Genomic DNA, 14,305 nt, shown 5'->3' with positions numbered 1-14,305 from the left:
ATAGATAGATGGAAGAGTGTAAAATGATTTAAAGTTAATAACTATAATAGATAGATGGAAGAGTGTAAAATGATTTAAAGTTAAATATTTACCTTAATACAAAGTCAACATAAAACATCTTAAATTTTAAAACAATTACCAAATGAGGACCCAAGCTACTATCCAACCTCCAAATTCCCCTCATTCCTATGTAACAGAGGTTAATTTTGCTCAGGATGTCTCTGCAAAGCATAGCATTTAGGGATGTGCTTAAGGAAAGCAAGTCCACTTCTGAGAGCAGGCTAATAATGGGTCTCACATACTCCAATTTCCCTCTCTGGGGAGTGTTTCAGAAACAGATATTAAGCTCATAAGACAGCAATCTTCCAAAAAGTTTCTGTGCAAAATTTCCATTCTTACCTAGCTACAGGAAGAAAAAAATGCCTTCTTCCTCTGGATATTGTCTGAATACAACTTCTGCGGTTCTCTTATGAATCTGAGGACAGTTATGAATCTGAGCACAGGGCCCACCAGTAACATGGTGGGGACATGGAAATATCTGAGGCCTACATTACTGTCACCAAATTGGTTAGCTAAGTTCATCTGTAATCTCTACCAGTGAGTTAAATCCCTTTACCTGAAACCAGTTTGGTTCAAGGTACCAACAAACGCATCAAGGGGTTTTTTTGTTTTGTTTTTGTGCTGCTGGGGATCAAACCCAGGGCCTAGTGCTACCACTAAGGCGCATCCCCAGCCTAAGTATATTATTTAGATACAAAAGTGAATCAAAGAAACAAGAGATGAAAGTGACTGCCTATACAGCAGAGCCTGTCAACTGCCACACATCACATGGTGACACAAATGTTTCATGTGTACCAAGATCCCTCAAAGACTTCAGGACCCCAAACAGCCTCTTTCATTTTGTCCACAAAGGCCATGCCATGGAAAGTTCTGGAAAGACTGCTCTGTGCGTAAGACTAGGAAACGGGGCGGGGGGGGGGTATGCTGAGCACAGCTAGTTTTCATTGTAAGCTTTTCACTAAGTGGTATATGCTTTCTATTCTATGCACATTAAAAATAAAAAACTGTACCTAAGAAATCATAGCAGTATACACAAGGAGGCTAAAGATCTATAAAGAAGTTATTAACAATAATATAAAGCAACAACATAACTGAAAACTATTTCAGAAACAACTCAAGATGACTTGGCAGTGGAACTGATTTCAAAGTGACAGGTAATTAAGAGTTACAAGGGGCCTGGGGATTTAGCTCAGTGGCATAAGCGCCTGCCTTGCAAGCAGGCAGTCATGAGTTCGATCCCCGGTACCGATAAAAATGAAAAAGACAAAAAAAAAAAGGAAAGAATTACAAGGAGTCAAGGAATCACATAGTTCTTGACATAACTCTACCCAATCATGAAAAGCAATAACACAAAATGATGTCTTACTGTGCTTACATTGGCTGGATCACTGCAACTGCTATCTACTAAACTTTCTTTACATTTTCAAGTAACTCAAATTGGCATGCTCAGGTAACAGTAAAAACAATACAAGAAATCCTTCATTCAGCTATGTACTATAGGCTACGCAAGATGTACATGGTCTCTACCATGAATTTATGCTACCCTTGCTAAATAAACTATGCTCACAGAAGCCACACAGAATAATGCCTAAAGCCTAGTCCGCACACTACCTCACCAGTTACTGTGTACTTTAGGCAGTATTACTTCACTCCTAGCATCCATTTCTTCACCACAGGTTACATGCAAACAGCACCTGACTTGCAGTATCTATTTGGCTTTATAAAGAGTTAGGAGCAACGTCCTATAACATGTTCATGTGAGCTATGACACCGCAAGGTCATCTCCAAGTTTATTTCCTGCACACCACCTCAAGGTCAAGTGGTGTGCAGAGCAGTCCAGGCAGAAGAGTTCCCTGGTGGGGCCTGCTTTGGCTCCACCAGGACTGATTTTTATTACTAAGTCCTCGTCCCCTCAGCCTCCTATTTTCTTAGTACTATGCAGCGTCCACTTTGTAAATCCCCATAATCGTGAAGACTGTTAAGACTATTACACTTGGGCTGGGGATTTAGCTCAGTGGCATAAGTGCCTGCCTGGCAAGTACAAGGCTGTCAGTTTGATCCCCAGTACCAAAAAAAAAAAAAAAAAAAAAAAAAAAAAAAAAAAAAGACTATTACGTTATTACGCTGCAATCTCACCTTCGAGACACTGACCATCTTTAGAAACCAACAAACTTCTCCAAAACCTAGAAGAGCACAGTACAGTAACACTAAAAATGTTTTCTCAAAGACATAAAGCATTGATCCTGCATCACTCTTAGCCAACCAGTTAACATTAAGGAGTCTTCTACACATGTGCTGGTACACGAGGTCCTGAAGATACAGCAACAAAATGCAAGACTATGCTCTCAACCATCTTGGTTTAAAGAAAGCAAAAACAAATCAATAAACCTAGCAGCTAGAAAGCTAACCTGTACAGGAGAGAAGTGTCATCGTGTCCAAAAGCAGTCAGGGAAGGCTTCTCTGAACAAGACATTTCAGATCTAAAAATTAGGGGTTAAAGGGCAAAGTCCTAAGTACTTCCTATGTGCTGTATTAACTTATTCTTCACGAAGCGTAGAAAGGTGTTATCTTTATTTACAGACAGGGACACTGAGGCTCAGGAACATTTCATAGCTGGGGGAAGACAAAGTTAGGACTCAAAGCCAGACACGGAAATCAGACTCCACGGAAAGCCCCTGTTCCTGCCACACACTACTGCTCAGGACAGACTGGAAGGCCTCTCCCAGGCCCCAGCACCTAGACCCCACACCTCTGGGCAGACCCTTCCCTTGCTTATGGGGAGGACCACTGACTGGCTTCTGAGCCACAGAACTCAGCAAGGGTAATGGGATGTCACTTCCATGGATACAGACACAAGATTGTACCTCTGGGCTGCAAAGTAACTCTCCTTCGTAGGGTCCGAAAAAGTAAGTGGCCCTATGGCAAAGTGACAAGGCACTCAGGACAGGTGCATCCTGACTGGCAGCAAGGAAACTCGGGTCCAGTCTGGCAGTGCAGAAGGAACCACACACTGCACTGCCCACAGCCACATGACCTAGAGAAGACCCTTCCCAAGGCGCAAATGAGCCCACAGTCTTGGCCAATTTCTGTATAGCCTTCTAAGACTAAGGGAGAGGACCCACACACTAGACCCCTAACTACTGTGCGAAAATAAAACACACAGGCTCTGAGCTGCTAACTCCGAGGTGCTCCTGTGACGCAGGGAGAAGGAAGCACACTGCAGTGACAGCTGTCCATCCCACCCTGCCGTTTAGCCAGAATACTGACTTTCAACTACTCTAACTACACACCGCCTTGGCTTCGATCACAATTGTTCTTACTAAGACTCACATACCAAGACGCTGGCATTCACCACAATCCAACACTGCATTTTACAGTAGCCATTTTAACAAACGTGTCTACTAATTCCATAGCGCTAGAAACTGAGGTTTCTATGTGTTCAAGTTCTCACCTATCCATTCCCTGTAATATCTAATCTGCTATGAATGCCATTTGGTGTATTTTTTTTAATTCGGTATATTTTTCATACAAAACAATTTCCACTCCCCTGATGCAGATCTTTTTGATAATACCTTCCATGTCTGTGCCCAACTTTCTGTGTAAATGTTTTAGATGCCCCTAGTTTCTTAACTAACATCTGTGTTAGTTCTAGATTTGTTTCAGGTGATTAATTTCCTATCTATGAGTCACATCAATCTGCTTCTTTATATATGTTTAGGAATCTTTAATTGGGTGTTTAACAGTTCACATAACTATTGGGATCAATTCATTTCTTCCCAAGTCTGTCTGCGTCTCTTGTCTCTGTCTCTGTCTCTCTCTCTAAATAGAGGGACCTCTCAGTCAGCTTTCCTGTGGCTGGAACACAACACCCAACACACCCATAACTTAAAGACCGTCCACGTAACATGCAGTGCCAGGGGATTCAGCACATGGCAGCTGGCTCCGAGGCACAGACACGTGGAAGGGTGCTCAGAGCAGAGCTCTGGCTGGGCTCACGGAAGTTAAAGCAGGACAGCTCCAGGGAGGAAGGGGACAGGGACCATTTATAGGATCCAAAGCCAGGCCTCTGTGACCACCCAGACACACCGGGAAGAGTGCATTACTGGTCCTGCAGGCAGTTCCCAAGCCAACCAAACTGATGCGATGACTCTTAAGGTCACGATAAGATACTAAAACTGCCCAAACTGGGCTTCAATTTTGAGATCCTCCAGCCTCAGCCTCCACCAAGGGTTGGAATTACTGCCATAAACTACCACACCCATCTTGGATCTATCTCGTATTTCCTTCAAGAGTGATGGAGGTAATGATAGCAAGCAACTGCATTATTTCCAAACCGTTTTGGTCCTTTTAAGGTTTGCTCGTAAAACTTTTTCCAGTAGATCCAAAGGAGCCTTCACTCTAGGCCTAGTTTAGCCTTCCAAGGGTCACAGCAAGCCCTGCATTGAATGAGACCTTTCCTCTGTGGCTGTAAAGTACAAATAACTGTCAGCCCTGTATAAACTCTGGGAACTGCTCTGCTTACAACTCGGCCAAACTGGTACTCACTTAAACAAGGCATCCACTAAGCAGATGCACAGAGCTGTTTTCCTGCACAGCTCCCTCCTCTTCAGAAGTCTATTCCTCAAAGTCAAACACCTCGTCTCTTGCACCTCCAACATGTGCCTCCCCAAGTCAATGAGGCCGCGTGGCCCTATCCCGGACCCACTCCCTCCAGAGGCCTGAAACCGCAACCCAGTCAGAGGACTCAGCCACTGCAGGGCTCACCTCATTCACCGCCTATCATGGCCAGTCTGGTACTTCCTCCCATCTGGTATCTGCAGACAGTGGTCAGTCCTCTGTAGATTCTGCGTCAGCACAGAAAGAAAGAATGCTACCAGCAGTTCAAGGGCAGCCTGAACCACAACAGTGAGAACTCGTCTCAAAAAAATTTTTAAAAAAGCTCGTGCCTCACAGACTTGACACTTAAATTCACCCAAATTGTACTATCTTATAATCTTTTAAAGATGAAACTCCCAGACACACATATATACATCATTAGTTGTATCATTATCCCATCTTCGTTGTTTTACAGCACTGATTAATTTTTGTAATTATGCTATTTGCTTTGTCTATTCTATATCTTATAATAAAACATGAGCTGTTAATTACAAGGATCTTGACTATCTTGTCACTCTCTTACCCCCATCTAGAAAGTATTCTGAATTAGAAGATATTCAAATTTAACAAATTAATTAAATCAATAAACAACTGTTTTAGTATTTCACTTAATACAATCTGTGACCTTTTCTCATTATTAAATCTAATTTAGATCCAGGTAAGCCTGACCCTGAAGGGTTCCTAGGAATTGTCTATTATCTTAATTAGCATCATTTAAGTAAAAGTTCTAGTTGCAAACAAAAGAAACTAGCCCTGGCTTTGTTTAGACTAAAAAAGGAAGTTCTCAAAGTGTATCAGACAATTCACAGCTCCATGAGGGGACAGGCTGGGAGGCTACAGCACAGAACCTGCAAAACTCAAGCCACAGATCTGGCACACAAAAGATTGAAAGAAAAAAACAAGATTCAACCACTGAGGTTTATACTGATACCACTGAGACCAGTTTAAATGCTGCAACTGGAATCTCTGTCACTTTGCCTCTAGAAAAACAGAGGGGGTCGCCACCCCCTAAGCTATGAAAGCACAAATCCAAAAATACCTACTTCTCTTGGAGGCAGTCAGGCACAGGCAGGAGCAGAGGTTACTGGTCACAGGACAGCACCAAACATCAAGTTAAAAGCAAAATGATCAACAGACAGTCCAGAGGGAAGGCATCTCCACCTCCCAGCAGGACTCCTGAGGTCTTCTCCAAACACAGAAAGGCGCTAGACTTTTATCACCCAAGAGATTAATGAACAAGCAGCAGAAGGCATCAATCCTAGCACACCCAACTTTTATCTATTTCTTCAATTAAAGTTACAGAAGCTGTTTCTCTTTCTCTTCTAAGTGTTTCACTCATGGGTAATTAACTGTGCACTGGCTTTTTATTATCTGAAGGCTGCATATGCAACTTACTACGACTATCCTAAAGCAAATTCACTTCCCTTGCATCTTATGTTTCTAGCCTATAAAACAGAAAATACTTAATACTTTGCAGGATTGCTAAAAATTTTAAAATAATAAAACATTGGCTGGGGATTTAGCTCGGTGGCATAAGCACCTGCCTGGCAAGTGTGAGGTCATGAGTTCTATCCCTGTTCCAAAAAAATTAAATTAAATTAAATTAAAAAATAGGCACAGTGGCTGGCCTAATAGCACCTATTCTTATTACAAAATAGTAGCTTACTTTTTAAAAGGCAAACACAGATTTACAAGAACACACCTTTTAAAACTTGTGAACAAGTTTAAAGTTTAAGTTGTTTATCTTACTTGGCCATTATAGATGTAATGCTGGCACCCCATGCTGCCAGAAAAAGCAACAAGCAGCTTAGGGCAGGCTAAAATGTTACCAACAAAACTAAACGAAAGAATGGATAAATTAATAAACCCTTCACCCAAGCCTCAGCCTACTGAGGCAAGAGGATCAGCGTAAGTTCAAGGCCAGTTTGAGTTACAAAGCTACCCTCTTTTTAAAAAATACAACTTAAAAAGAATTAACAACTTCATAACTTTCTAACTATGGTTACATGATTTACTTTTCTTTTTCTGAAAACCTGTCCATCCAAAATATTTTTCCTCAATCATTCTTGTTTCATCATCCAAACTTTAACAAAGTTAAACCCAAAAAACACCCAAACTACTTTTTTGGGGGGTCACTTTTAATGAAAACAAAGCTAGAGCTTATTTTACATACGTAAAATATGTACCTGAGAGCCACATACAGAGTCCCCTGGCCATTGGTTTTCTGAAACAAGGTCTTAAACTACATAGCCCAGGCTAGCTTGGAAGGCACAGCAATCCTCCTACCTAAGCTTCCCAAGAGCTGGGATTCCAGATGTGGGCCAACATGCCTGGCTTACTGAGGTTTTGAATTGGACTACAGATCCATTTTTTCTAAAAATGCCAAAATAAATAAAAAATTGCAAAATATTCAATAAGATCTTATTAGTTTTCTTGCCCCCACTGTTGTGAAAAACATTTATGAAGACCTGTTACACCACTGAAGTAATGGTGTCTAATACTTCAATAATGAATGTCTAATACAAACATAAAGCAAAAAGTCACCACTATGATGACAGTTACTCTTCACAAGAAAAAAATGACCAAATCAGAACAAATCTGTAAACTAACAGTATTTCTCTTAAGGACTTGAGTCTTATTTATATCCAAACAAACTGTTAACTAAAAAATTGTCAAAACAGAACAAAAACTTTTATCTTCAAAAACCAACATCATGAGCCAGGTTAAGTGGCACACACCTGTTATCCGAGCACTCAAAAGGCTGAGGGTGGAGGAGCACCCCAAGATTCAGGCCAGCCTAAATTACATAGTAAGATTCAATCTTAACCCTTTCCCAGTCCAACTGTATAGACTCTACTCTTTAATGAGAATTCATGTCTTTTCTAGACAGTATCCTTAAGCCTACTCAGGAGACAAAGATCCCCTCTCCAATATAATTTCCACAATCACCAAAACTGAGGTGAGGGGGTAGCCTTTGCGTTATAGTATTGATTCCCAGGCCCAGTTCCATGTCTAGCACTAGTAGATGCTCAATAAATAAACAGCTGTATCCCTCCACAAAACACCTGCACCCTAAATAATCAAATCTTCCAGTTAGGGTTCCTGTAACAAACTAAACAGAATATGAGCGTTTTGAGGAAAACTCTGAAGCGCTCAGAATAAATGATATACTTATATGCTCAGCTATTCCACATTTTCCAAACCCTAAATTACCGTTGGACAGTTTCTTTCCCAGATTCACAGCCTCAACCCCGCCTCTCCTGCTGCCCCATTTGACACCCTTTAACCCTGCTACAGGCTGTTCCACCTGTTCTAATGGGGCCACAGCTACACCAATTCTAACTTTGGTTCTTAACAGATCCTTCAAGGCTTCCTTTTTAGAGTTTTGAAAGATTCACTATGGAAAATGAAAGTATAATTAAGAATTTTTAAGGTGTTCCAACATGCCTTCTACTTTTCACTTCCTCCTGTTCATCTTTCCTTACACTCTCACCCTGCTGAGCCACTGGTCTGTCCTGAGAATCCTGCCGAACTCCAGTCCTCTCACCGCCCACTAGAGCTGTACCTGAGCCTGCCTGGCCCCCACTCCCAGAAGAGGGCTGGCATTCTCCAGTCACCCCGCATGCCCCTCACCACCACAGCCTGCCACGTACCCTTCTCTGCAGCCAGTCAAGTGTCCATCCTCTTCCATAAAAAGCCTGGCCACTCTGCCCCACACCTCCCCACCAACCCCAAACTGCCTTCCTTACTTCTCTGCTAGTTCTTCCATGGCAATACTCCAAGGATGAGTGGCCATAGTCTCACTTGTGCTCATTTCTACCCTGAACACACACACACACACACACACACACACACCAGAGGCAACCAAAGCTCCTTCACTGATGCAGTCAAAAGCTACCACCATGATTCACCCATCTTAGAGGGCATGCAAACATTTACTCAAAGAATCCCCTTCCCCATACGCATACACCAATTTACTGAACACCAGTTATTTATTCAACAGAATAAAAACCAGAAAATATTCTCAATTATGCATCTGACAAAGATTGAGTAAACTGTTATTTAAAATATAAGATCTATAATACAACTTAAGATGTTGTAATTAAAAATGCAAATCCATCTAGATATTGTAATTCATCTATCAGACTGACAGAGATTTAAAATCTTGGGAACACCTGTGTGTAAGAATTGAGAAACTGCATTGTCAGAAAGTGGTAGTAAAAGTATACACTCAGACTATGTCATTCTTTTGGAAGACAATTTGAAATATGTATTTGAATATGTAAATACCTGGTGCAGACAGCTGGGGGGAGCAGATGTGCCCCATCGCTAATGCTCAGAGAACACAATTCCAAAACAGGAAGCATGTATGCTGCAGCATTGTTGAAAAGAGCGAAAATATGAAGACAATTTAAATACCCATTAATGGGGATTAAATAAAGTTAGGCACACCCATAAAAAACTTCCCAGTCATTAAAAATGACAGAGAACCTTTAAGTCAGCTAATAGGGGACTATTTCTAAGATCAAACAAAAACTCTAAGTTGCAAAGCTGTGTTTAGCATGGTTTTGGTTTTAACTGCATGCATACAACACATTCCATATCTATTGCTTAAAATACAAACAAAAAATGGGACCATACTAAACAGTGTTGTCACAATGCACATTTACAACACTGTACAAATAACTAGACATATATATGCAAGGGACACTTCTGGTAGTTACCCTGAGTAGTTATTTCCTACAAAGCATGACAATGGGGATGATCTTATACCACACCATAGGGTTTGATTTCAAATGCTTAAGAAAGCCAAACATGGTGACACACACCTGTAATCCCAGGATTTAGGAAGTTGAAGCAGGAAGACTGCTGACAGTGTGAGACCAGCCTGGGTTACATAGAGAGTTCAAGGCCAATGGGAACTATATAATGAAACTGTCTCAAAAAAAAAAAAAAAAAAAAAGCAAAGAAATGTATATTATGTTTAAAGTCTAGAATTTGAGCTGGGGATTTAGCTCAGTGGCACAGCACCAGCGTGGTAAGTGTGAGGTCCTGAGTTCAATCTCCAGTACCAAAAATAAATAAAACCTCAAACCTCCTAAGTGTCAGAAGTGTGCCATACATGCTTTGGTTTGTTGCATCAAACAGGAGCCCTAAACAAATAATAAAACCCTTTAAATAAAAACAAAGGTGGGTACTTCTCTAGTCTAGTAGTTAAGTCCAGTGACTGAGGAGAATCGCCCTCAGTGCCATTACCAGCATTACTGGTGATGGGAGCTGTCAAGAGGCAGCTACAATACCACCAACGTACCTGGTCACTGGACAGGTGTGACGTACTCTCCAGCACTATCACAAACATGCCCTTCATCTCCTCAGTAAAGGACACAATGTGTCATGCTCATCCCTCCCCTTTCCCAAAAAGCACTTAAAACAAGTGCTACCAAGTTTTAAAAATGACAACCAGCTACTTGATAAAGTGTTAATCTGATTAGAGGTAAGGAATAGTCTTTTTGAATGTTTCCTTTTTAAATTTGGGAAGCCAGATCATAATCTAATGGAATGAATTCCAACAATGAAAATTACAACAACTAGATACAAAGCAAACTTCTAATCATGTCACATACATACCTATCTGTCTACTTTAATGCTGCCAACCGTAGTGTCAACATCACCTCATTTAAAATTGTCAACTCACTTTTATTCACTGCACTGAGAACACTTTTCTATAGGACACTAAGGGAACATAATTCACTAATGATGAGCATGCACATAAAATAGCAACACTGCAGAACAGCCACCTCTATAAATTCCCAACATACCCTACTACTACCTTGTACCTTATTCCCACTTCTGTAGAAAAGAGCAGAACAAAGGCGGAGTCAGGAAAGCTAAAGTAATCCCAGGCCAGCTTACTCCCACACAGTGCCTAAATACTTAGATCCTTTGCATCCATGTCGTTTCTGTGAGGTTTATCAAGCTGTTGCTACCCCATCAGGGCTACCTCAGGGACTTACAAACAGAGTGGATTCCAGGCCATCATCCCAAACCTACAGAAAAAGTATTTGAACTTGAACTACCACAAGTCTGGTAAGTTCTCCAGAAGACTGAGAACCATTAATTTTTCCAAGTTCCTACCAGATCTAAAAAAAAAAATTTAAAAGAATTCTAGATCTTCCCTTTTTCAAACCCACAGAAAGTAAAAAGGGTGATACTATACAGGAAATGTCTCTTTAAACATCAATATGATCCTCCTCACAATGTTCAATGGACATTTACTGAAGTCCTGACAAGTCCAAGTGTTCCTCTAGCATCATCTGCAGCAGTCACGAGGAGGAATGAGCAAGTCTAACAAACTATTCAAACTAAATCCATTCTAAATGAGGATTCTATTTATATTCTAAATATGACTTACATGATATTTACATCATGGATATTTACATTCTAAATATATCTACATGATACAATCATACCTATATAATATAGTTATGATATAATCAAAAATTATCAGGCCAGTGATACAGCTCAGTGGCACAAGCACCTGCCTGGCAACTGCAAGGTCCTGAGTACAACTCCCAGTATCAAAAGAAAAAAGAAAAAATGATGGCTCAGAATTTAGCCAGGTGTGGTGGCACATCCCTGAAATCCCAGCACTCAGGAGGCTGAGGCAGGAGGATCACTATGCGTTTGAGACCAACCTGGGCTACAAAGGGAGCTCAAGGCCAGCCTGAACTGCATAGTGAGACTTTGTCTCAAAAAAAAAAAAATCATGTTTTTGATGAGAAAACTATGCATCAATGAAATAATCCATTATTAGGTCCAAACTCTCTTACTGTTAAAAGTATAAATATTGTATCACATAATACAAATATAGATATGTACTACATGACTGATGATCTCTAAAGAGATTTAAATTATATAGCTCAAAAGATTAGTGGCCAGGAGGATTCTTACAAGTTCAAGGTCAGCCTGAGCTACATACTGAGTTCAAGACCAGTCCTTGACCCTACCTATAGTGAGACCCTGCCTCAAAACAAACAAAAGATTAATGGCTAAGTATAGAAAATGAAACTTATTAACTGGAGAGTAAGTTGCCTTATTTCTAGAAGATGCTTCTAGATGCTTGGAAGTGTGACATGCAATGTTTTAATTTTTCCTCATTCTGTGCTTCTTCAGTAGAAACAAAGTCTCAGCAAATAGCCACCCTATCAAAGACCACATATCCAGCTTCCCTTGCAGCTACTTATGGCCACTTGACATTTTTAACTAAGATGTAACCAAAAGTCACATATACAACCTTCAGGTTTGTCTTTAAGGGAAAGAATGTGTCCTCCTCACTCCCGTCCTGGCACTGTGGATGGGATAGGGAACTAATTGCCCTACACAATAAAAGAAAGGGTAATTCCTTAAGCATAGGAAAGCAACAAGAGGGGCTGGGGATTTAGCTCAGCGGCATAAGCACCTGCTTTGCAAGCAGGTGGTCGCAAGTTTGATCCCTGGTACCTATAAAAAAAAAAAAAAAAAAAAAAAAAAAAAAAAAAGATTTCTGGGTCCTTTCAGGAAAGCAACAAGGAAGAAATCGTTTGTTCCCCTTGTCACAGAGTCATCGTTATCTGCCTTAGATTACTCACACTTTTGTTTTATGATGAAAAATAAGCTTCTTGTTTAAGCTACTATTTTTAGCCAGAATCTTTAGAATCTCCATTCTAAAGATACATGAAGTTCAAATTTATAGTAAATATCACAAATTTATAGGGGCTGGGGATTTAGCTCAGTGGCATAAGCGCCTGCCTTGCAAGCAGGCAGTCATGAGTTCGATCCCTGGTAACAATAAAAACAAAAAAGGCAAAAAAAACCCCACAAATTTATAATAACCTGATATTTAATAGCTACCTAGCAACTCAGTAAAAGCTGAAACTCTAAATTCTTATTTTAAATCACAATAAAGCTTCCTATTGGATAATCTCATTACTTGGATTACTGCTACTACACCCTCTTATATTTACATGGCATTTTATACTTTTACAAAGACTTCATTAAAACCTACAGAAAGTAAAAAGGCAGATCTCATTTCACATTCTCAAAATGCCCGGGCAGGGCAACTGGTGCTGGCCACACTGGGCCCTACAGGACTGAACACAGAAGCTCTCAGGCTCATCCTGTGTATACACACTTTCCTCTTCACCTGCTACACATGAGGTACTGGAGATCAACATGATCAAGACACACTTACTGCTGTCCAAACAGATCTTAAGATCTAAAGAGGAGAGACAGATATTCCATGAATAACTCAATACATGGACATGGCTGAAAACATGCAGCAAAACCTGTGAACAAAAAGCAGAGCATGGCCAAGGAAGCCTACCCAGACTAGGATATAGGGATGGTCTCTCTGAAGCAGGCCTCAGCACAAGAACTAAGGGTATGAAGGGAAGAGAAAGTGAGGGAGAGGAAGAAAAATCTTCACTGGAACCCTAAGGTAACCACTATCAACCTCATTTAACAGAGGTCAGGAATTTAGCTCAATGGTACAGCATCTACCTGGCAAGTGTAAGGCCCTGAGCTTAATCCTCTGTTAAAAAAAAATCTCAATTTTACAGATGAGAGAAACTGATGCTGTGAGACACCACCACACCTCAAGTTTCCCAGCAAGGACTCACCTGCTGAGAGGCCACATCTGCCTGCCTCTGGGGCTTCCAAGTAGCTGGGGGGGGGGGGCACCCCTCTCTAAGGTGCCTAGCGCCTCATTCACCTCCTGCAGGTGGGTATCAAGCAGACTTGCAATAGGTGTCACAGCTGGAGCACCTTTTTACCCAAAATTTGCTAAAATGCAAATAACAGCCACAAATGTCCATTAAATTTTAAATAAAAATTATTTGCATTGAAAACATTATGGGTTTAGAAAAATTACGAGTTTAACGAACAGGAATGTTATTTAACATAGCTGCCAGGCAAGGTAACCCACACACCTGTAAATCCCAGCACTTGGGAAGCTGACGCTGGAGGATTCCCAAGAGTTCAAGGCCAACCTGAACTACACAGCAAGATCCTGCCTCAAAAAAACCAAACCAACAAACAAAAAAACTTGCCCAATAGTCATCCTATTCATCCATGAATCTTAGAAGACATAATCACTAAACATATATTGAGTACCATTATACTTGGCATTGGACTCCCTTTGACACCGCAAATTGTGGTATCAAGTTTCAGGGACCCTATCTGACAGTCTCAAATAGTATCTTCTAAATTGAAAATCCAGCACATGTATATGGAGGTAAAACCACCAAAAGACTCAGCAGAAAGACTCCTAGTTCACAATTTAAATTACTGCCTTAAAATACAACAAAAAATTTTAAACTAATTTAATTTTGAGTGACAAACCAAGTTCTTGATAAAGACTCTTCTTGGAAATCCTCAGTTTTGCTGCCATGTACACAGCTGTTTTGGGGGGTTGGGAATTTTTTCTGAGGTGGTGGAAGAGTGATGGACATATGGGGGTGAGGGGTGCAAACACTTAAAATGCAAAACTTTTTTCAGTAAAGGGAAAGCTAATGCTGAAGCAAAAACTGACACATGCCTAATCAAATACCAA

General features: G+C 40.7%; 1 protein-coding gene across 7 annotated transcripts in view; it reads right to left on the bottom strand.

Annotated features, from left to right (window-relative positions):
* Dyrk1a (dual specificity tyrosine phosphorylation regulated kinase 1A) overlaps positions 1-14,305 on the bottom strand; it is a 128,456-nt gene that overhangs the window by 109,802 nt on the left and 4,349 nt on the right. The gene's annotated exons all lie outside the window — the stretch shown is intronic.

Source organism: Cavia porcellus, unplaced genomic scaffold (genome assembly GCF_034190915.1).
Source record: "Cavia porcellus strain 051 isolate PalLab524CR breed Dunkin Hartley unplaced genomic scaffold, mCavPor4.1 scaffold_15, whole genome shotgun sequence".
NCBI lineage: Eukaryota > Metazoa > Chordata > Mammalia > Rodentia > Caviidae > Cavia > Cavia porcellus.
Note: the sequence above shows the minus strand (reverse complement) of the source record. Positions and strands in the feature narration are given on the sequence as shown.